This window comes from Pithys albifrons, chromosome 13 (assembly GCF_047495875.1).
Source record: "Pithys albifrons albifrons isolate INPA30051 chromosome 13, PitAlb_v1, whole genome shotgun sequence".
Lineage (NCBI taxonomy): Eukaryota > Metazoa > Chordata > Aves > Passeriformes > Thamnophilidae > Pithys > Pithys albifrons.
Genome location: NC_092470.1, coordinates 8,170,503 through 8,193,239, shown reverse-complemented (window position 1 = coordinate 8,193,239; position 22,737 = coordinate 8,170,503). Strand labels below are relative to the sequence as shown.

Here is a 22,737-nt window from a genome sequence, read left to right as displayed (position 1 = left end):
TGCTCTGTGAATGTGGGTAAAACCTGAGCATAAAACTGAGGAAGGTTTGTCTTGGACAAGGAGGTTGTACACTTCAATATTAGTGCCATGGAATTGCATTTAAAAGAAGCTTAACAAGTGTATATTTCTGCTATTATAGCAATTTATTGCTAAATAGAAAATAGGTGAGTATTTTTCATGTAGGGCTGACAATTTTGTATTTATTTTTCTCTCAAGCAAATTTTTTCACTGCAGTGGGTCTGATTTGTTGCTCCTGATCTTCTACAGAGATTGTCTATGCTGGTTTTTAGAAGCATGTGAGATATTTATGTTACACTTCTCAAGTCTGCTCTTTTTTTGGTAGCAGATTCTTTCTTATTTTTGTTCTGTTTCAGTTCTAGTTGCAGAAACAGCGTTCTCTGTGTCTTGAGCAGGTTGTTAGTTATGGGGGTTCTAGTAAGAAGCTGAACCTTTTGCTTTTACTGCTCTGCTTTCCTTTGCAGGAACCAAACTGCAGGAAATGTTCTGTGTTTGCCTTGTCTCTGGAAGAGCTCTTTGCTGTTCCTGGGGCAGGGGTAACTTAAGTTAGGCTGGGTTGGAGTTTTGTGTTATTTTTTGTGTTCTGAGCCTACATTTGTGAAAATTACATTTTAGATTGTGTATTTTTCCTGGTTTTTAAATATAAAGGTGAATAGGCAGAACTAATTTCCTAAAAGCATACCTAATTAAGTAGAATCCAAATTTGGTTGTTTCCACTCATGTGTGTTCTGCAGGTAAAATACAAATGATTTTCAGACTGTGAATGTGCCTGCCTGTTCTGTGTGCTAAATTAAATTGAGTTTAAAGCACAGTTTACCCTTAATTCAGTATAAACAAGAACTTTGTCTGTAGCATTGTTTGGTATCTGTATTTATTTTATTTAGTGTATGTCCAAAATATTTTGCTGTTTTAAATATGTTTGTCATTGTCTTTGGATAGTGAATCAATTTTTAGTTCTCCTGTCTTCTTCCATGTTCAAGTTTACAGACAAAATCTTTACTGTATTGAATGTTGCAAGTCTTTATTTACAATAAAAGCTGAATGCACATTGGTTGTTTTTGTATTAGCTGCATTTTGGGATCTATCTAAAAGTCCAAAATGAACTGGTTCTTCACTTGAATGAGGCAATAAGAAAGGAGCCAGACAGAAGGTTCAGCAAAACATAAAACATACTGAGAGTGGTTATTCCCTATTGGCATATAAGTGTGAGGAAAAAAAATAGGGTCTAATTTGAAATAACGTTACTTTGCAAACTTGCTTTCTCTAGTTCAGTTGGAAAATGTGTTTGAAGCCTAGAATATGTAGATAAATCCATGATAATGTCATTGAGTTGCACACTTGGCACGCTGCAGGGATGTCTTGTAACCAAGTATCTCTTGGATTGTCTATTGTGTTGCTTTAGTAGGATGCTCTGGAGGAAAACATACCTCAGACAATTCTGAAGTAATTTTAGTCTTCTGTAGGAGAAAGGAATTCATTGTTTGTATTTTTTTTTTGTTTACTTGAATGCAAGATACTATTGTCTTGGTGTTATCCCAAGAGCTGTTGTGGCCACTCTGTGAAATGATTAAACCAGCCAGCTTTGCTTGTAGGACAAACGTTCCTCATATCGTGGTGTTTCGGCCATTTTCAATGCGACACCTCTCCTGTTCCAGTTCTTTCTGCAGCAACTTCATGAGTCATAATCCTTGCAAAAGAACACAGCTTAAAATAATCACTGATTGTTTCTTTGCAATTCTATTCACTGCCCATTGCAAATAAATAAGAGCAGAAACTACAATATCATTTAATCCTTTTCTGTTTGCTTTTGACGTGCAAAACATTCTCCTGTAATAGAGAAGTAATCCATAAGGAGGGGAGCTGCTCTTTCATCTTCCTGAATGCTAAATGAAGGCAAGGCTTTTATGAGGAGATGGTGATTTAATGAAGATGACCGAGTTTTGGAGTAATGAAAAGCATTTGTATATGTCTAAAAGTGCTGGTGGTGCTGCTACTGCAGAGCTCAAATGGCTGTGTCTTGTAGGGTGCCCTTGCTCATGATGCTGAGATGCAAAGGGATTGAATGGACTGGTAATGCAAAAATTGTTACCTTAGTTGGACTTCAGAAAACAAAGGCACATTTCTGCCTCTTTGTGCATGCAATGTCTCGTGTGTGTTCTTTGCTCTGTGTAATACTTTTATTTTTGAAAATACCTCTGATACCATATTCCTTTGCCAGAGGACAGTAGTAAGCACACAAAAAAATGGAGCATGAACTTTGTCAATGCTACTTATGACAGGAACGTGTGAATTAGGTATTTTTCTTGCTTACCTTGCTAGTAAGATGTTGAATTTTAGAAGCTCCTCAACTAAAAGTAAAAAATAATAAAAAAACCCCAAACAAAACCAAAACAACAACATGAAAAATACCAAACACCTCCCCAACCCACCCCAAATCCCAATACAAAAGCCCGGAAAACCTCCCAAAACCCCCAAATCCCAATAGAAGCACAAAACCCCCAAAGCCCCTATTTTTTTCTGATTTGGTTGTTCATTTTGTTAGGTTTTTTTGAATACTTTTTAACAGTCTGTAATATTAGCACTTGCAAAGCAAGTCAGGTAATGCCTGACACTTCAAAAGGAAGCAGAGAGGCTTTAAAGGATGGGAGGCCATACCTTCTCCAGAACATACACCCAGCAACCTTACAGGCCTCATGGTCAGCGAAAAGGCCTTTTGTTTTTCCCTCTAAGTCAATCCCTTTAAAGTGGGAAGTAGTCAACTTCTGTAGAAGTTAATATCTTTTTCTTCCACCTAATTTTAAAGAAGGCTGTTGTGATTCTTTACAAGGAGGCTTTAATCCTGTCTTGTTCAGTATATAAGTGCTGTGCAGCACAATCAGAAGTAATCTTCAAAGTTGCTGAATGGTTTTAAGGTTGTCAGAAATGCAGGGAAAGCAACCACATTGTTGTATTTTTCATTGTGTATAGGAAAGATACATCTGACCATATGGGGCAATGAACTTAGGTAATTTAGATTTCCTTTTAATGCTCTTTAATGGTTTGAATTACTGGCTGGTCCCTTTGTAGTCGTATGCAAACACAAGCATAAGAGTGATATGTTAAAACTCAACGTATTAGGTGGTTAAATTTCAAGACATTGAGGGTGTGTGTTTGTGAATACACTTCTGGGTAGAAGTGTAGATTGCTTTTTGGTTTGTAGAGTGATGTAGTAAAACCAGAGTTTTTAGTTATGGATGTCTGTCTATTCATTAAACCCATTTCAGTTCCAAGATACTTGTTGAGTACTGAATAATGGCTTCAATAATCTGCTTATTCACTATGTACTAACACTTTCCTTTTCCTATCCTGTTAGCGGAAATTGGGATCAGAAAGGAGGTAAATGCGTTGTGTTAGGAGTTGGTGTGTAATGCAGTTTATATTCTGTGCCAATGATTATATTCCTTTTGACCTTTGAATAGTCTATATTTGTTTTCTAAGGTGAACGGGTTTTTTTCTCCTAGATGCAGCTGTTTATAGGCAGGTGCCCTGTGAACTATCATAAAAAATCCCCTGTTCCGTACCTTATATTGTGCAAGTGATGACTGGCACGTGTGTGACAACGCGCCCAGTGCTGCGGGAGGAGTGAGCGGGGTTTGGCCACCTCTCCTGTCTGTGCCATGGGTTGTCTCCGAATTGGATACTGGAGAACATGCTGTTGCCATAGCAATGGAAGTCCTTTTGAAGGCAGGATTCTTGGCAGAGCTGTTGCATCTCCTGAAGTGCTTGGTGCATTGATCTGCAAGTACCTTGTTGCTATTAGCACAGAGTTGGCGCAGAAAGAGCGGGAAGCAGAGATTTTCTTGGAATACCTGATTTTCTTTTTTGGTTGGTTGAACCTCCTGTTTATAAAGCTGCAGCTTTTTAAAATCTTACTCTGTGAACTTTTTTTGTGTTTAACATACTGAGCTTGATTGCACTTACAGGTTGAGAGGTTGTAGCAGCTAACTAGTGTTCCTTGCAAAAGTATCGCTGTATATCTTTCTGAGTTTCCCAAAGTACTTGTCCCTTTCAGTACCTGGAAAAAGTATTTTAAGAGGATTTCCTCTGATTTTTGTTAGGGCAATACGGTTGTCAAAATATACTGCTTCATAATCCTTTTCTACTCCATGTTTTCCTTTTTTCTAAGTAAAATGGTTGTCTTGCTACCATATTTTTTATATTACAGAACCCTAAATGTGACACTGATTGGGAAGAATCACTTGTGGAGATGTAAAGTTCTGTATTTATTTGGAAAATACACCTTAGATAGGATCCCTTTTTTTGCAAATTTGGCTAGATCTTTGTGTATAATACTTCCTCCTCAGATTGTAGTTATCAAATATTAATTGTTTACAAATGAGGAAAAGGCTATGAATTTTTTGTGTCCCATCAGATAATGTAGTTTTAGTTTGTTTTGTCTTTTTAAAAGTGAGGGTTTTTTTCTCAAGATGAAGTGGGGAAATTGGAGAAAACTGCTAGAGCACAGATTCTCTAGACAGCAGTAATATCCATTTCTGCACGTGCTGTGAGGATGGAGTTGATTAATTTTTTTCTTATTTAAAAAAGATCAAACAATTTTGAAACTGAAGAATCCAAAGTGAAAACCTTTCTAAGTCAGGGGACAATTAATGTGATTAACACTGTGCAGCACGTTCTTTCATGTGGACTGGGACTTCCACGTGTCAGTGTTCCTTTTTTACTGGAAGAGCTTCTACACGAGCAGAGTTCTGAGGTCACTCATATAGCTTGTTCCATCCTTTACAGCTTTTAATGTAACACAGTCTTTGGCTTTATCACGTCCTCTGAAATAGGAGATATAAATGAGAATTAAGCAAACACTTCATTCTTTTTTTCTCCTTCCAAGCGAAATTAAGGAAGAATGAAATAATTAATACTTTATTTGTACTTGAGGAGAACTTCCTGCCTGCTGTAGCAGATGTGTGCATGTGCCATCCTAGTGATCCTCAGCCTGGGCTTTGTTTTCCAGTCTCTGCCTGCCCTTGCTCCTTCCCAGAGCAGGAAAGCAGCATCGCTCCAGGTTGGCTTGGCCTTGGGAAGTGTTACTGAGCTGCTGCTCTAAGCAGTTCAGACAGCACTTGTTCCTTGCAGTTTCCTCGTGTGCTCACCTAACCTGGGCAGACAAGCTGTGGTGTGAGTGGCCTTGGCACAGTGGCCAGATCCTGTACCAAGGAGAGGGCAGCACTGGTGACAAGGAGAGTGTGAGCCAAGGGAATTGGACTCTGCAAGGTGTCTGCTGTTGTTGTTTTCCCCTTTTAAGCAAATTTAATGCTGCATCAGCGGACATGTGTCCTGAAGCTCTCCAGCTATCCTTGGGAATAAGCAAACATTAATAACCCGAGTATCCTCTAACTGTTGTGTCAGTTGGACACTTTTGGGGAAAAAAGGTCTTTCAGGGCTCCAGCAAATGTCCTATTTGTGTGTCCCTTTAGCCTTGGAGTCAGTCCCAGTCGAGTGGGCCCTTCTTTTGGGATTGTGGCAGGGGGGTCGCTGACATACATTGAGATAAGCTCATTGTGTTCTGAATATGAAAGTGTGTTTTAATACTGGCCTGATTTCATCAGTCTTATCAAAGATAGTGTTTTTAATGAGTTTAGTGTGAGAAGTTAGGTATTTATCTTTTCAAATTCTCATTCTGAAATAATTTTATACTTGTATGACTAATTCTTAAATAAAAGGTGCAGGTCATGTAATTCATGTAACAAGCTTCTATATTGAGATATTAAATGCTTTTCAATATTCTCTGTTTTTGTCATCTATGCTACTGTTGTAGTGGATCTGTTAAATTATAGAGACATGGAATACTGAATTATGAAAGAAATACAAAATTCTCAAAATGTGATTTTTTTCCCTGCTTTGTCTGAATAATGAATTCATATCTAAAAATTCACTAGGAATAGCAAAGTCCTAGGAAATATTATTGCTCACTTGCTGTTGTTTTTGTAAATAAGTTAAAGCAGGCATCATCTGCATCATAAACCCTTGCTAAGATTGTATTATTGCACAGTGAAAAGAACATATTCTTGAGTTTTAAAGGACATAGCAAAGAGGCAAAATTTCTGTTCCTGTCTTGCTTCATAGTTGAGGAACTGCCTTTCTTTTTCCCTTTTCTGTTTGCTGGTTTCCTCAGCTGTGAAAGGAGGGCTGATGTTCACACCATAAAAGAGACAAGAAGTGGTTTTGAACTTCCTCAGCTCATGGAAATGGCGGCCTTGGAATAGGTTAATAGGAATAACCTCATGTGACCTAAGCAGAGTTAAATTAGCTGGCACGTGTTTTCAGTGTCAATATCCACTCCCTCCTTTTGTGTATAGTTTTGATGTCTCTCCTTGTTTAATTCAATCTTTTGCTTATGTTGTTCAAGTTCTGGGGTTTTCCTTTTCAGTTCTTTCTGTATCTGCTCTACAGCTCTATAAATGTAAGCCCTGTTATTTAAAAATGTGGAAATGCAAATTTGATTCTGGGACTCATAGCAGTGTTCTAGAAACTGTTTGAGCACACCTTCACAGATTACATATGTTTCTCATTTCTGGAAATTTTATTTGAATCTCATCCAAATAAGAAAACACAGATAAATACATGTGCCTGAATTTCTTCAGGGAAGAAAATTTGTAGTCTAAAACAGTTTCCTGAGACATAAACAGAACACAGCCCTGTCCGTAGCTATCCTTTGTACTTAATGGATTAAATTCACTTTGACAGCTGGATATATGTACCAGTGTTTAGCCTATGGCCATGATCTAATAATCATGGATATGGTAACAAGTCGTCTAAAAAGATTCAGTAATCAAGTAGTTTTTTTGACAAAACCTACTCTGACTGAAACAAGAGATGGGACTGTGTTAAATGTGACTGCACTTGCTGCTGTGCCTGTGCTCTGAGTGCTTAAGAAATACCCTTTGGGATGTTGGACAGAACCTACTCTTTAACAGCAGTGGAAAAGCCAATTGTGCTACAGCACTGTGTGTTTTAAAGCTATGAAACAAATCTGATTTAACCTAATGCTTGTGAAGAACTTAGTTTCAAAATGTTAATTTCTCCCTCTCCTGAAGCGCTTTTTAACTTGTTTGTTTCTTTTGTCATAAAACCAGTTGTTTATCATCAAATGAAGCCTTTTGTGAAATAGATGATTCTTATATCATAATTTGGGTATAGGAGGGAAAGTTTAGTAAGTCCTGATGGGTAAATACATGTTAAAGGGAAAGACTTCAAGCATTGCAGATATTTTGAAAACAAACACTTCACCTGTTAGCAGTGTTCTTTCGTCTCTGTTCTGTTTGATTAGTGAAACCTACATTTTGTGTAAATAGCCTTTAAGAGAAAAACAGCACCTTGGCCCTCGAACAATCCTCTGTGATGCAAAATTCAACCACTGTATTTTGCCAAACTAGCCTGTTAAGACTCTTGTGTTATATTTGGTTCCAGCTTTTTTTGGGGGAAAAAAAAGCGCAGCTGCTTTACATTCTATAAACCTCAGGAAAATCAACCAGGTTGGGATAAAATCAAGTGTTGCAAACATTGTAGCTTTGTTCTCTCTCCTGTTACTGTAAATGGAATTTCTGATATAGCTGGCAGGAACAATGTTTTAGGAAACACTGAAAGGGAGAAGAGTGTGAATCAATTTAAGGAATTAAACATTTGTTTAGAAAGGTGAACTAACTGTTGACCCCAATTTATAGATTACATTTCAGCAGCTTCTGAATGTGATACTTGTTGTGAGGCTTTTTTTTTTATTATTCATGTCAAGTTTCTCGTCTTTTTGCAGCTCAAGTGATTTGAGGTACTTATTTTTAAACCTCCCAGCAGCTTTTATGAGAAGTAGGATATTTATACTGAAGCAAGTGTTTGGGAGACACAGAAAGCTGGGGAAATCAGGAGGCAGGGGGATCTTCCAGGAGAGCCATAAGTTGAAACTGTTAGTGTTGGGAGGGCTATTTGCTTTTCCATGTGCCTGATGTGCAAGAAACTTTGAAGATTCTTATCTCTTAATTTGTTGTTAATGTGCACAGTGTACATTTGATCCTTCACTGTGGATAGATGTGTTCTCCAACTTGTTCTTGAAGAACAGTTGTCTGAGTTAAATGGGAATGAAACAGAATATGAAAGCAACTTTCATGCTTATTTTGGCATGATTGTTTTATCCAAAAGCTCAGAACAAATATTAAGAGCATCAACATTTATGAAGAATAGTGTTCAACTTCGAACTAGGAAACAACGAACTGAACTCCTGTGCTCTCAGTGCTCTTTATGCAGATGGACATGGCACTTCTCAGTGGTTGCTGCTGTCTGTGACCAGGTTTTTGTTACTGGGTTTGGTAGTTGAGGGTGGCTTTCTACTGGCCTTGATGTGAGTACTTCTTGATTTCTGAATTAATTCTTTTTTAATACAAACCAAAGTTTTCAATTCCAAGGAAAAAATAAAGATGAGGTGTTAAAGGACTATTGTGTTTTGTGACAGTGATGCTGCTTCTAGTAGAAAATATTAATGTCATAAATAAAACTTTCCTAAAATCATTGCCATTGGGGAGCAAGGAAAACAGTAAAGTTAACCTGTTTTGCTTGGCATAGATTTGAATTTGGATGTTCAGCTGAAGTTTATTAATTTCTAAGTTTTATTTGGTCACTTGAAGTGTCCTAGGTTTGTTTTCATCCGTGTGGTTAAGGTAGTTAACTGCCTGTAGGTGCATGAGATTCCTCCAGGCATTTGTATCACAGGGACCAAAGGAATGCCAGTCCTGAGCACTGGATTCTGTGTTGTGTCTGCAGTTAATCTTTCTAACCTATCTTGATGGACAAAAGGCACAGGGACAATTCAGGAACTTTCTCTTCCATTGCTGTTCCTGGTGATGTGATTTTTTTTGATAGAGGAGAAAAGAAAAGAAAGCAGACATAGAAAAGGAAGTGTGGACATAAATATTAAGAACAGCAGCTGTTCTGAAATACAGTTTGATTCACTTTTACTGCAAGGATATTCTTCCAGGATGCCTCAAGATTGTCATAATCACCTTTGAGCTGTTTCAGATATTTTTCCCTTTAAAAATCCCTTGTCTTAAAGTTTCTTCTCACACGCGTATTTCTGGAAATGTGCAACTGAAAATGTAAGTGGGAGGCACAGCCGTGTCTGTGATCACCCCTGAACTGCCGACAGATTTAGTGTTTGGAGACTTTGCATTCCCATGGGGCCAGGAATAGGCTTTTGAGTATGATTTTAGCCTGCTTTTTCCTCTGAAGCCTCATGACAGATTAACTTTAAAAGCAGACAGATTTAAAAAAAAAAAAAGATCATTTTTTGTTTCCAGTCCGTTTGGAAATGGTCTTTGAAATGTACAATATATAGAACTAATTCGCATGCATCCAGAATTATATTTTTGAGAATTAAATTATTATTTCTTCACAGGAAGTTTGTTGAACTTATTCAGATAACATTTGAGAAGACCAAGATGACTCAATTTCTCAGAAGTCTGACTTTTCTTTGGAAAACCAGTACACTTTAAGGATGAAATAGAAATTTGGTATCTGTATCTGTTGCATGAAGACTGTGCCTTTATTGTTTTCCTTTAAGAAAACAACAAAACCAACGACCAATTTAATATAAGATATGCTTACACTTGTGAAATTCCACGTTGTGTTCTGTAGCAGTAGCAGAAATGAGCAAACTGGAATTGAAAAAACACTAGAACAGTCTGGTGTCCCGCTTCTGTCAGCACTGGAATAACTGGCCACCTTTTAAAATTCTTTTTCTTGATTATTTTTTGCTCTGATCTTAGCATTTCCTTTGTTAGTTTTCCTAGATTTTAGATTACTTGCGTTTGTCTCTGGTAAAAGATGCAGCTTTAGATGAGTGAAGGTGTCAGTGATGTCATCTGTATGGTTGAAAGTCAAGCACTTGCTCATATAGGTGGTTTAATTGGGGTTCATTTGAATCCTGGATGGGCTGCAGAGGGAATGTTGATGTTGTAAAGTTCCTACGAGACTAAGTGTTCTATACCCAATATACACAAGTCGTGGCATTACCTTTATTAGAACAGGATTTTGCTATTGAAATTTAGTTTGGATGCTGGTTTAACAATCCCTTATATGTCTGTATTGAAGCCACTTGCATGCTGGTAGTTTTTACTCTCCTTTTTATACACTTTGTATATAAATTCACCTGGTCTCAGACATTTTGGGACTATTGTGAATTATAGTTATCTCTGTGCTGTAACTTTTTGCAGATTTCTGTAAAGGGTGTCAGTGAACAGAAGTTATTGACATAATGGCTCCAATTGTGCAAATAACTCTTGTGTTGCTGTCTCACAGGGAACAAGCCTGTGCTGCCCTGGCCTGTCTGGGTTTCTTCCTGCCCGTGAGCGCCGGCAGTCGGGCTGGCCGGGGGCCATGTGTGTGCAGCGCTGCACATCTGGGGGCTCTGCTGGGGGCGTGACTGCAGGGAACAAATCCATCCTGCACTTACTGCCAGCTGGGCTGGGCAGCAGAGAGGCTGCTGGGGTCTCTGTTTGGAGGGAAGGAGCTCAGCCAGAATGTGAAGGATTTTTGGGGTGTGTATGTTTAGGTTCAGAAACTTTTATCTGCCTCTCCATAACTGTGGTAATGGCTTGGGGCAACGCCAGTTTCTTGGGAGTTGTTTCTGACCTTTTGTGTTTGTTCAGTCATCATCCACCCTTTTACAAGATTATTTGTAGGGAAGTAGAAGTCCAATAGAGGTGTGCTTTCGTAACCTGTAAAGGGCTCTGTTGCTTTCTGGACGTGCATGTGGCCTCGCAGATGCCTCTGTGTGTGTGGAGAGCTGGCTCTGGGCTCAAAGTACACTCTTTTCAGTGTGCTTCTAACTTACTGCTTCAGGTTGGAGCTCTGTTTTAATACGATTGTTCAAGTGTTCCTGTGCTGGATGTAACACATTTTGGCCTTTTTGTATCTGGCCTTTCTAATTGGACAAATTTTCACACGTCTCTTGGGGGATTTGATGACTTCTCTTACACTTTCCTCTACTTCTCCTTCGCATTAGAGTTAGAGGAACGTCGTCCTAGGAAGGGTTATGTGCTCATTTGTTTCAAATAAAATTTGATAATGTTGCATGCCCTTAAAAATATTTCCTGTAATATGTGTCTGGAGCTGGGAATGGAAAACTTTACCAGTAAATGTCATGGAAACACAGGGTGCAGTGCAGTGAAGGAAGTGCCTTGGTAAGCACAGATCTGAGAAGCAGAAGGTTGCTGGATGTGCCTGTCTGTGAACGGGGCTCCCCTTCCATCCTGCTGGGGCTGACTGTGGAGGCTCTTACAGGTAGTAAATTGCTGCATATTCTTAAAAAGCAACAGCAACAACACCCTTCCCTTTTTTTTCTTACACAGGTTCTGTTTCAGCTGGATATATCTGGCTGTCTGTAGTTAAATCTGTACTCTTTGGGATAGACAAATTAAGAAGTTTGTCCTTTGGTTTTATGTTGTGACTTGTGACTAAGTTGCTAATGTTTAAGAAAAATCCTCTCTCAGAAAGGAGCTCTAGTTAAAACTCTGTTTTTATTATGAGGATTATTAGAAATAGGCACCTGGTTTATAATCTGCTCAAAGGCTTGCATGTATTTTGATTCAAATTAAAAGAATTAATACGCTTTTTGCAGAATTGTGTTTCCTTTTAATTTAACAAACAGAAAAAAACCTTTTAGGTACTTAAGTTAACAGAAGGGATTTTTTAAAAAAAGTTATTTTTAGTAAATGATGGCAAGAATGGGTGACTGGCTTGTGTAAGAGTATCCTTATTTTAGTTCTTCCTCCTCGGCACACTATATGCATTGTGCATGCACAATGAGCTCCTGGGAACTCTTAGAAATAAAATGGAAGTTATCTGTGGTTTGAGATGCCATTTAGAGAAAGACAGACCTCGACTGGTATTGATTTGATTGATGCTTTGATTGGACAGACAACCAGGTGTTAAGTCAAAGGGTTTGGATTCTGTTTTATACTTAAATTTTTCCTCCCCTAATCCTGGGAGTGATTTGTACTGACATACTGTGTAGGAACACAGTATTTTTTGAATGCAGAGGTATCACTGTACAACTATTTAAAGGTAATTTTATTTATTGAATTTAGCTAAGAGAGGTAAGGTAAGTAAGTAGGATGTTGCCGGAACAGTTTATATGTTTGTCATTGCTTTTGACAAATTGTTGTTCTGCAAATTTGTGCCATTACTGGTCTAGATGATCTTCTGTAGGACTGTTTTCTGAAGGGTACGGATCATGATATCGGAATATCTGTGTGTGTATGTAGTAAAGGTGGGGTTAGGCATGTTCAGTGCTGCACAGGTGAGGAAACAAAACCAAACTTGCCTGGTGCTGTTGGGTTGATGTAGTTGCTTTTTCTGTGTACTGGTAGAGGGCAGGTGTGTTTGGAGTGCAGGGGTGTTGGGTTTCGATATTCCCTCTATTGTTACTTAATAAATTAATAGTTAAGCTTCTTGATATTTTGGTCTGCCAGTTTGCTTTTCTCATAAAAGATTCTAATATCCCCTTTTCTTTGTGTTGGAGAAATAAACTGTTTTGTACTGAGTTTAATGTGCATGTATTTTTCCTGATTTCGTAAAGGGTGTTTGACATGTGGCTTAAATTTTCCAGCCATGTGCTATGACACTGTAAGTATGGTGTCATTTTGAGGAGTCAGATTTGCAGGAAGGAAAAATGTTCTTTACTAGATCAACTCTGTATTATGTGCCTTATAGCCCTTACATGGATCATAGAAACTACAACATAACTACCCACAAACTAGTCCCTGGAACATGGCTGCTTTATAATTGGTGTGAAATTTCCAACTACATCAAAAATACACCATTCTGTTGGTGTTTTAGGTACTAAGCTCTGTCACAATACCTTCATTATGAGCTTAGGTTGGTCTTCCGGCTCGTATGGAGTCATCAGGCTTTACATTTCATTTATAGAAAATGCTTATGAGCACCTTTTAATGTACTGTAATCTTATTAAGCCAAGTTGCTGATGTTTTGCGTTAGGTTGGTGCTTTGTATTGCTTCATGCTGAAGGATATGGTGGATCATAAATATAGCCATGACTATTCCCGATTTAGGAAAAGGAAAAAAAAATACATTTATAAGTACTTTGGATTTTTTCTGGTATTACATTTGTCTGTGATTAAAAAAAATGCAGTTCTCTGCTTTGTTTTTACAGTTCTTTAGCATCTGACACTAAGTTTTATTTCCTTTTGAATTAAATATTTTGGGGAGTGTTAAATTCACATCTGAAAATGTTTTAAGTGTAATATCAATGTGTGTTCTCTGGACGTGCAAACCAAGTAGTTCAGTGATTTCCATTAGAATGCTTTTCACTTAAATCTGTGAGAGTTTTCTGGAAATCCTTAACAGTTCTTGACACTGGCACCTCAAGGCGTGGAGGCAGCGAGTGCAGTCTGGAGGCACAGACCCAAGTCCAGGGCCCAGACTGCTCCTCGAGGAGGCATTTTGCCCCAGTCCTTGGGGAAATGTTGACCTTGTCTTTGTCCAAAAAAAAAAAAAAAAAAGGTGGCACCTGCTGGCAAACCAGGAGGGGGTTTGAGGGAATTTGGAAGAGGATACTTTAGTCTTGGTAGGCTGTGATATAAACCTTGGGTGAGGGTTGAAGAAGTTGTGGGCTCAAGGAATGGATGGATAAAAAACAAAGAGAAATTTAGATCCTTGGAAGAGAAGCACTGGTTTGATCCATATCTGATGCTTTTATTCAAGTCTTCCCACTCATAATACGATTTTCCTTGATGTTCCCTGTTTCTCATTTCTTTAGGTTGTGCTAGGAGAGATTTGAACTGCCTGTGTGCAGAAGCAGGGCCTCAAATAGATGATGTTAATTAAAACAAAACCATGTTTTCTTGATGATTTTGAAATAAATAATTAGATTCTTACAGAGCAACCTAATGCAGAGCAGAATCAACGATTCTCTGAGATCTTAATTTTTAGTTTGGTAGAATGAAAATGGACCAAGGAGAAAGTGATTTTTATTTGCAAGGTCAGTACATAAAATGCTATTCACAGCTTTTTATCTCATTTTGCAGTTTTATGGTCTGCGTACCTAATGAAAAGTAATATATTTGGTGGGGAGCAATGAGATTTCTTGCTGTTATTTCCAGAAGATTGCTAATAAAACACAAACTCAATGTTTGTCTTTTTTGTTCAATTTACATAGACTTAATCACAGTAATCGTGCAGTTTTGAGTGAGATTTAAATGTACAGGATTGTGTTTAAGCAGAATTTCTTTCCCTTCATCTCTTTGCTAAAAAAAAGCATTAAAAATTAAAATCTTTAGATGCAAAAGTGGATTGTTTAGGAAGGAAAGAAAATATATTTGTATTATATAAAAGTCCAAATTAGCGTTTTTTAAAAATAAGCTACTGAGTTATTGAGTGTTAAATTCTAGACTGCATTTACTAGGGTAAATTGCTTATAATTCTGGAAGCACTGATCCTGATAGGAAAGGGTGATAATTAGTTTCTAATATGGACAGAATTGCTGTTATTAGCTGTGCTCCACATGTTTGCTTCCCCTGTGGCATTCCTTGGGGTGCAGCAGATGGATGAACAAGGGGCAGAGGTAATGTGTGCCATGATCGGCTGCTGCTTTCCCCTGGGGATGCTTCTAGAATGCTGATCTCTTCTTTTTGCTTTTTTTTCTTTCTGTTCTTTTTCAGCAACTTTGAGATGTATCAGAATTCATTTATAGTATTACTCCTTTATTATCCATTAATCCACGTATTTAATACCAGTATGTTATTGTCTTAGAAAAGGATGGGCTGTTTTGTGTGCTGGTATCTTAAATCCTAGAAACTCAATATCTTGCTTAAATACATTTCTCCATTCTGTGAGGTTGTGTCATGAATAGTCTGATGTTGCCTGATACTGTTATCTGATCTTTTGGAACATGGTCAAGTTGAGAAATGAAGCCTGCTATTGAAAAGAACTGTCCTTTCTCTTTAAATCTGTCAAGTAATATCTGCTTTCATTTTCCTTTCTTTCTGTTCTCGATTAAAATGTAGGCATAGGTTGTGTGTGTACTTTTGTGTTTGTGGGTTTCTTTATATTTTATTTCTTTATTTTTAAAGCCAAATGTATTTGAGGCAGTAATGCAGATTGCCCTACCTGTTTGGGCATCCCGAGTGCCGGGCGCCCCCCCCGCCGAGTGCCGGGCGCCCCCCCCGCCGAGTGCCGGGCGCCCCCCCCGCCGAGTGCCGGGCGCCCCCCCCGCCGAGTGCCGGGCGCCCCCCCCGCCGAGTGCCGGGCGCCCCCCCCGCCGAGTGCCGGGCGCCCCCCCCGCCGAGTGCCGGGCGCCCCCCCCGCCGAGTGCCGGGCGCCCCCCCCGCCGAGTGCCGGGCGCCCCCCCCGCCGAGTGCCGGGCGCCCCCCCCGCCGAGTGCCGGGCGCCCCCCAGTGCCGGTGCTGCAGCAGAGGGAGCCCAGCGTAGCACAGCAGCTCCCACCTGGCGGCACAGCTGCAGGTCTGGAGTGTGCAGGGAGGGGGAAAGGGCGCGGAGCTGTGTGTGCAATTAGGTTGATTATTAGGAAATATTTTCTTTGGTGCTTTTGAAGTGTTTTCACTTTGTTTATATCTGTCTCTTATTTTTCCTTGTCCTTTTCTCGTTTAGTCTCCCTCGCAGCCCATTTCACTCTTTCTTGGCGCTTTCTTCTTGTATTCTCAGAGAAATTTGTGACTTTAAAGGTGTGTCTCCATGGTTAACTGCAAGGTTTGTCACCAGGGACATCAAATTGCTGAAACTCTCTGGCTTATATTTTTGTATATTTTTGCTGTGTAATATCAATACAAAAATAGCTTCTGCTGCAGTTTAAAAATGACACTTGGATTTCAAAAATTTCTTAAAAAAATTTATATTGCTTTCTGTCTTTAACCTGTATTCTTGATCTGGAATGCCTAAAAGAAGTAGTCAGTTATTTGGATGATACTTTCATAAATATATTTTTATACACGCATACAGAGATTTATTTTCTTGACTGGGGAACCATTTCAGCCTTTTGTATTTTCTTTCATTGTTTTTTCCTGTCTGCTTTTGCTGCCACATATTACAGATGTGGGTATGCCCTGGAAATCTATTGACAAGGAAGTTGCATCTCTGTTTGAGGTTTGCAATGTTTGTAGTGCAGTGACTGCAAATATTTTTTGTGTGAAGACTTAGAGTAAAACATCCTTTATGAGATAGGATTTCAAGTGAGGTTTTTTGATAAATGCTAATCCACTTAAGGCTTTCAGGAGTGACTGGGTACTTGAGTGCTTCCTAAAATTCAGTGAGGCTGCAGGGAGACAGTCTCTGTCCCCTCTGGTGGGGACAGTGGAGGGTCCTGCCTGCAGCTTTGGCGGTGTCTCCTCCAGGCTGTGGCAGGGAATTGAGAGTGTGTAACTGGGCATGAGACTGAGGATGCTGCTGTTATTGGGGCTGCTTAGGGGCCGGAGTCAGCAAAAAAGTTTTTCCCTGAAGTAGTTGCTCTGTTATTTGATAGCCCCACTGTGAATCTGGACAGTGTGAGATATTTAATATTCTGGTCACGCACTCAAGTAATTCCTTCACACTCAGTCTGCTTAAATAGGCTGAAGGGTGCAGAGCTCCTTGGTGCAGAGAGCTCTCCTGACAGGATTTCTCAAAGGTTGTGTTATTCAAAGATCTTTTTCTTTGCTTTGTCTGCATAGTTGGATAACATGAGTGTTCTGGATTAGTAGATGGATTCCTTGTTTTAATGCAAGAAGTTGCAAACAGCCAAGAGTATGACTTGTCAGATCCAACTGCTGACCGTTGCTGCCAGCCTGTGTCCTGTGAGTGATTGTCTGGGGACTGCATTGTTTGTGTAACTCACAGCCGGAGCCAAATGCTGGAGCTGGATGTGTATTGAGGAGGATGGAAACTTGGAGAACCTTGGACAAAAACTGTCTCCCAAAGGGAAGGATTGGCAATCAGAAAACAAATAATAATCTGTAGCATGTCCCAAAGATGAAATACAGTGGTAAACAAACAAAAGAATGAGGTTCAAGTATTTAATAACCAGTGAGTTAACACTCCAAAGTGAAACACAATTCCATTGAAATCCCCTTTGTTCATTTCAGAAAAAAATATGTTCTCCCATTTCAATTCAAAATTATGGTTTCTGTGTCCTACTTAATAGATATTGTAACTTTCTCATAATATCTACCCAACTGTTTTTTGAAAACTCCTTTGGATTCCAAAGCCAAGTTTTCTAGGTGGGGCTGGGCACTACTTTTTTTTTAATTAACTTTTTTTTTTGGGTGGGGGGGGAAAAGGTAACTGTGAGCTTTCCTGTTTCAATTTCATAACTTAAAGTCAAGTTGCTTCTCTGTCCCTGCAAGGAGCAACCCCACCTGAAATGCCTAGAGAAGAACATGTAACCAAAAGAAACAAATTAGATTTTGTGTAGCAAGTGGTTTATGTACTGGTTTCCTGTGGAAATCAACAGGCAGTTTTCATTAAACCTGATTCCTTGCCACACATTCAAAGAAAAGGTGGAATGATCAGATACTTATAATCCTTTTCACCTTATACATAATAATAAAACAGGTGTTCTTTTATTTCTAATGCATTTTCCTGGTCTAGTAAAAGATATTTTAATTGTTGTACAGTATTTTAAACTTTTGAACTTTTTGAGCATATATTTCTCAGTCTTTCAGAAACACCCTTTACAAGAACATATTAACTTTATGATATGAGCAAAACTCTTTGCTCCAGGAAGGAGTTTTACCATTTGATTTACTATGAAAATCTTATACTGTAAATTTAAAAGTTTCCTGTGCCATCTATGCATTAGTTTTCCTATTTAATTATTCTTTATATTAAATTCATGAAAGAATTAATTACAGTGGTGGTTCTTTTCTGCCATAGGAAACTGCTTTTATTCGAGTATTACTCCTGTGATGAACTAGTTCAGGAATTTTGTTTTCATCTTCTTCCACGTTGTATTAATCAGAACAAAATTATTCCCATGCTGTTTGTCTACAGGAGAGAGGACACATGTATGTGTATAGGTGCATTAAATTATCCTTGTTCAACACACACAACATCACATCCCTCCTAAAGGGAGGAGTTGACATTTTGCCTCCCTTTTACTGATCCGCTTTTAGAATGGTGACCTCTACAGGTGGCTCTTTCTCCCTCTCGAGGCTCTTGGTGGCCTTGAATTAGTTGGTTTGCATTTGGAAAGTAAGCAAAATAAAAGCTTCTTTTTTTTTTTTTCTCCAATGAGGCTGACAACATAAAGGGACAAAGAAAAAGCTGGTAAAAGCCTTGGTGGAGCAGCTCACTCTCATTTCCCCTTATCTCTCATCCACAGCATCTTGCCTTCCACCCCCCACAACCTTTTTGGTGCTATACCCACATTTGCAATCACTACGTTCAGACACTATTCCATAATTTAAGAGTGTTCATGAAGTTGATTTTGAGACTTCTATACCTTTTTTTTATTGAAATATATGCTGTTTGTAGGGATATATATATCATATGGGTTTATTTAACTCACCAGCTTCTGTACATTATCCATTCGTTGTATTTTAGAATCCTTGGTGCTTGGAGGATAAAGTGCCTTTGCCTGTGCTTTTGGTTGGTTGCTGTGATTTAGATTCAGTTTGGGGCTCTTGGGTGCTGTGATGCAGCCAATCAGCCCTGCCATGGACACGTTTGGAAGCTCAACAGCCTTAATATTGCTGTACTTACAGACTTCTAATTTTGAAGCTGTTTTAAAAACGGGAGTTGAGTGGATTTTCTTGGGTAAAAGGTGGCATACACATAACAATGACACTGTCATAGTCAGGATTTTTTTTAGGCCAAATACTGAGTCTGATAGACCTGTTTAAAATACTGATGTTCCATTCTGTAATTTCTATATTTTCTGTTCAGCAGAAAATCCATTGTGATTTAAAAAAAAAATCTTGTAAACTTCGTGTTAGAATGAGGGATGTGGGTGTGAAGGAGGTGGAATTGACTGTCAACAAAAGAAGTGTTGAATACAACACGAGATCAATACAGGCACCACATCAGATTCTTCTATTACTTCTCTGTAAGTAGCATTAGAGATGGCATTACTCTGGATTTAATCAAGTACAGCAAGTATAGAATTGTGACTTCATATGGACTTCAGTCTTAATGGAAAATAAGATGAAGGGGCTTAGCTTCACCTGTATTTTTACAGTCTTTTATAAACGACTAAACTCTGGTTTTACAATGAAAGAGTTAAGAATCTATATTGCATTGAAATTCTGTAGGAATGGGATCTATTAGATTTTAAGACTTTTTTAAAACCTAATTAGTTGGATGACTTAGAGGCTTCACAGGTCTTAACAGGTTCTGCCATGTGTGAATTTTTTTTTCACTTTGAACCTTTTTTAATAAAAGCAGGTATTGATTGTTTCTCCATGTTCTTTTTACTCTGTTATTTTGTCATATTTTCAGTGTAAAAATTCATAGGATTATTGTTTAGGATTTTTTTCTTTAGGTTTTTTTTTCTCTTGTTTCTCCCTTAATAGATTCAGCATTAAGATAATGATCACTCTGAGTCCTTTAGGAAAACAAAAACTAGGCTAAAGGGGTCTTAGGGACTGAAGTGTACACAATGTTACAGTTTCTTGATAATTAGTTAAGAATGTATATCTTACTCAGGGTAAGTTTTCAACAGTAAACTTGAAAATGTAAAAAGAAGTGCCTTCAGATTTACTCTTCACATGGCTTTTCTTTAAAAAAAGCAATAAATAAAATCCTAACAAAAAATCTTATTCCTACAGGTAAGTTGATGTTGTAATTTGGTGCTATACCCAGTTTTTTTTTAATAGGCCAAATTTTATATATATACCTGAGTGATGCACGTGTTTACTTCCCTTGTGTGACCTCTGAAATATAAGCGTTGCATGTCAAGGTGTGTGCAGTGAAGTAGAACAGAATTCCTACTGTAGCTCTTGTACTTGAATTTCTGCATTTGTTTCACATGATTATTGCCAGGTGCCTTAATATGGATTTCTTCAATCCACTGGGCTTTCATATAATCTGTGAAAATTCAGTCAGGTACTTGTGTTGATTTGGCTGTCAGGGAAGTGCCTCGTGCACCTGTGGAATGGGCACAGCATTCGGTGGAAGTGTTTGGTTATGAATTCGCTTCACTTTACAAGTATTTATTATTTTTCATAGAAGTATGTGGGCCAGCCTTGTCTAAAGGAGTAAGTTCTGATATTTAGCTCAAGTGCACATGTGCTGTGGAGCTGTTTGGGATGTTTATTCTGCATTGCCCCATTACACGTGTGAATCCTCAGAATGCTCTCTCACATCTGGGAGGGAGGGTTGTTCTTCCTCTGAACCCTCAGCAATCCTTCACTTGTAAATGGGGATGTGAAGAGACATTTGGTGCCTCATTACCCTTTCACAAAGTGTTATCTGCAAAACACTGCAAAGATAGTATGTTGAAAGGTAATAATATTCTTTGTGATTGGAAAATAAACAATTCTTCCCCAAATACCAGCTTATGGTTGTCTCTTTCAAGAAGACAAAAACTGATCTAATTTTTGTTATTTTATGTATTTAACAGAATATGAAGAGTCTGTGTCATGTTAAAATTATTTGATAACCCTTATAAATGGTAATGTTTTTATTGTTAGGGGTTGAGCAAGTCTGGGCACTTTTACAAATTTCATTGCGTTGGAGTGTTGGAGTATGAACAAGTAAAGTACAAAGTGAAGCAAAGCCTGAAAGCTTTGCCAGAACTGAAAGCAGGAATATGGAGATGCAGGATTTAAGACCAGCAAAATTTAAGCTTGAAGTCACCACCCAGAGGGGCAGTGTGTTCAAATTGGCTTGTTTTGGCAATGCTTAAGATTCTAAAATACAAAAGAGAAAATGGGAGATAGTAACTTACAGAAGCAACTTATTTGACACATGGAACCCAAGACTTGTTTTGGCTAAATTTCAAAATGTACTTTGACATTTTTTAAATAAAGATTCTTACTTCTAGTCATTTTAATTACAGAAGAAACAGAGGGAAGGAAAATGCTTGGGTTTTGTTGCCTATTCCTCTGAAGTTAATTTACTCCTCTTTTAACTTTTAGCTAAAATTCTAGTAAGTGAACAATGAAGTGTGTGAGTGTTCTGACAGTGTTGTACTTCCGGGTAACCTGTTTCTACCCTGACATTGAGCAGATTCGATATATTAAAGATTTTTGAGCTTATTGGTGTTTGATATAATTCAAGTATGCATTTAGTCAGTTTTTGTTCTCACACACTGGCTTAGCACCAATGGTTCAATACAGATAGTCCCAAAGTAAACTGCAGGATCTTGTGCTTCAGCACAGTGATGGGTGGCTTTTTTCTTTTCTTTGTTGTCCTCTGCAGAAATCACTGTTTTTGTTTTTTTTTTTCCCAATACAGCCAGTCTCAATGCTGGCAGAGTGATGGACTGGCTGCCCTGGCCCTTGGTGCAACCCTGCCCCTGCCCTTGCCTGACTCTCCCTTTCCTTTCTGCCAGCACTGGTGCTTTCTGGCCTGGGAGTGAAATATTTCTGTGAGCTCATCTGGCCAGAAACCAGCAAGGGTTTTTCATGTTTTTTTATGGTTCTATTTTCTTCAAGTTTCTCCATGAGCAGCTTTACTGCAGGTCCTTGGTGCTGCTGGGAGAGAGTGGGACAGCAGAGCCGAGCCGTGGGCAGTGGGGACAGGGAGCAGCGTGGCCTCCTCTGGGGACAGCCAGCCCTTGGTTAGGAAGACAGGCTGTGTTTGCATACACAAACCTTGACTCATGAACTGTTGTTTGGCAGTGGCTCCTGCACAAAGTGCCTTGTGAGGAGCTGGTGGGTGTTGCTGCCCTGTGGGGCTCTCATTGTGTGAGGGATTCGGTGCTGCTGCAGCTTTGCAGGTTGGGGGCTGTGCGGGCAGGGCTGGCACTCACTGTGCTCTGCAGTGCTGGGCAGTTGAAGGGCTTTGGTATCCTTCCACTTCTTGCTCACTATAGTATTAAACTTATGCATTTGTCCTAATTTCAATGTAAAATCATTAGTTTCAATGCTCTAGAAATTGGTTCTTAAAATTAAGGTGTAATTTTTATAGGAATGAAATTATGAGACTATTTGATGCCTTTGTAAAAGGAGAGGCTTTTAAAGCATCTTGGGAAGAGGAATTAAAAAATTATTGATTGCTACTTGCTTTCTGACTACTTAAGTAAACGTTGTAAAGTCTTTACTACGGTGTTATTACTGTAGGTAGGATAATTACTATGTAAGGGTGCTTTTTGCCACAGGAAGACTCTCTGCTGTATTTTATTGGCTTTCAGCATTTTCTGGCTATAACCTACAGAACTGCTGTAACAGCATACTCAGGGAAGCAGCAACAGCAAATTTATTTTGTATTCAAAGTGGAACTTGTCCTCGTTTAAAAAAAAAGCCCACCAAAACCCAGCACAAGTGCACTTGAGCAGCAACAGGTATGTCAGTTCCAGCTGTAAGGCTGTCAGAGTATGAAGGCAATTTTAAATGGGGTTAGTTGACTATAAATTCCAGTTCTAACTTTTTTGTCAAAGTTCTGCTTCTGAAGTGTGCGTGGTTTCTAAGTGCATTTTATTAAGAGTGTTTTAACTCATGTAACACTTGTTACAAGAAAAGCATTGAAAACTCAGATTTCTATAAAAAGTGTGGTATTTAGGATTTAAGC

The 22,737-nt window shown here is 38.7% G+C and overlaps 1 protein-coding gene across 8 annotated transcripts in view; it reads left to right on the top strand.

Moving 5' to 3' along the window:
* TCF12 (transcription factor 12) overlaps window positions 1-22,737 on the top strand; it is a 161,543-nt gene that overhangs the window by 9,729 nt on the left and 129,077 nt on the right. The window contains exon 1 of one of the 8 annotated variants that reach the window (XM_071568376.1): window positions 11,236-11,337. The exons of the other annotated variants lie outside the window; for them this stretch is intronic. The gene's annotated coding sequence lies outside the window, so the exon portion shown is untranslated. Of the gene's footprint in view, window positions 1-11,235; window positions 11,338-22,737 lie in introns of those variants that run through there. 8 annotated transcript variants of the gene reach the window in all.